Source organism: Tenrec ecaudatus, chromosome 4, assembly GCF_050624435.1.
Source record: "Tenrec ecaudatus isolate mTenEca1 chromosome 4, mTenEca1.hap1, whole genome shotgun sequence".
NCBI classification, from domain to species: domain Eukaryota; kingdom Metazoa; phylum Chordata; class Mammalia; order Afrosoricida; family Tenrecidae; genus Tenrec; species Tenrec ecaudatus.
In genome coordinates, this window is record NC_134533.1 from 141,185,739 (window position 1) to 141,187,509 (window position 1,771).

The 1,771-nt window shown below is 53.6% G+C and overlaps 1 pseudogene; it reads left to right on the forward strand.

The window, feature by feature from the left end:
* The first annotated feature begins 397 nt into the window (after positions 1 to 397).
* Positions 398 to 1,360, forward strand: LOC142447140 (ADP/ATP translocase 2 pseudogene; annotated as a pseudogene).
* Positions 1,361 to 1,771: the final 411 nt, after the last annotated feature.

Sequence of the window (1,771 nt, forward strand, 5' to 3'; positions counted from 1 at the left end):
CTGGGGCTGTTGGAGTGGGGGGAGGGGTGGGTAGAGGAGAGAGCATGCATGGGCAGGAGACCATCAGACCTGGGATCCTGAGGCTCAGCCCCCACTATGCAGGGTCTCTAAAGTCAGACTGGTAGGGCCTCTGAGCTTCGTCCTCAAAGTGGGGAGTGAGAGACAGGTGCGCCTGTGTTTGTTGGCAAGCCTGAACGCCTGTGAGCTGCGCTATCATGGGAGATAACACATTGGGGCAGCCTTGGGGAGCACCCAGACTAGCTGGGGAGGGCAGGGGGATCCAGAATCTGCACGCGGTGGGTGGGAAGATGGGCTGTGAGCCCACTTAAGAGAGGTGGCCGGGTAATGGGAAGTCAGTGAACTGAATGGTTGATATAATGGGAGTATGTCGCCCAGAGCCCCGGAGTCAGAGCCGGTTCCTGTTCCATCTAAGCGGTTGCCCGTCACCTCGTTCTCTTCCAACATGACAGATGCCGCTGTGTCCTTCGCCAAGGACTTCTTGGCAGGTGGAGTGGCCGCGGCCATCTCCAAGACGGCGGTAGCGCCCATTGAATGGGTCAAGCTGCTGCTGCAGGTGCAGCACGCCAGCAAGCAAATCACCGCAGATAAGCAGTACAAGGGCATCATCGATTGTGTGGTTCGTATCCCCAAGGAGCAGGGAGTCCTGTCTTTCTGGCGTGGTAACCTGGCCAATGTCATCCGATACTTCCCCACCCAGGCTCTCAATTTTGCCTTCAAAGATAAATACAAGCAGATCTTCCTGGGTGGTGTGGACAAGAGGACCCAGTTCTGGCGCTACTTTGCAGGGAACCTGGCATCAGGCGGTGCCGCGGGGGCCACATCTTTGTGCTTTGTGTACCCTCTTGATTTTGCCCGTACCCGTCTAGCAGCTGATGTGGGCAAAGCTGGCGCCGAACGGGAGTTCAAAGGCCTCGGTGACTGCTTGGTTAAAATCACCAAGTCTGATGGGATTAGGGGCCTGTACCAGGGCTTCAACGTGTCTGTGCAGGGAATTATCATCTACCGGGCTGCCAACTTCGGCATCTATGACACTGCAAAGGGAATGCTTCCGGATCCCAAGAACACCCACATCTTCATCAGCTGGATGATTGCACAGTCCGTCACAGCCGTGGCTGGGTTGACTTCCTACCCATTTGACACCGTTCGTCGCCGAATGAGGATGCAGTCGGGGCGCAAAGGAACTGATATCATGTACACCGGCACACTGGACTGCTGGAGGAAGATCGCTCGGGATGAAGGGAGCAAAGCGTTCTTCAAGGGCGCCTGGTCCAATGTGCTCAGAGGCATGGGTGGTGCCTTTGTGCTGGGCTTGTACGATGAAATCAAGAAGTACACATAAGTTATTTCCTCGTGGGCTTCCCCCGTGAATGGGCATGTTGTATTATATAACATGTCTCAAGCATTCTTGGCAGATGGTTGGCTGTCTAGATCAATGGCAACTACCTACTGGTTGAAAATGGGAAGCAATAATATTCATCTGACCAGTTTTCTCTTAAAGCCATTTCCACGATGATCATGATGATGATGGGACTCAATTCTATTTTTTATTTCAGTCACTCCTAATAAATAAACAAATTTTAAGAAATAAAAAGTATCTGAAACACACACACACACACACACACACACAAAATGGGAGTATGTCTATGGGGCTGGGCAGACAGGATGGGGCCAGATCTGGGAGCTGGAGGACCTGGCTGCACAGCGGAACCCAGAGCCGCAGGCTTTGGGAACCCCCGGGGCATCTCGGTGT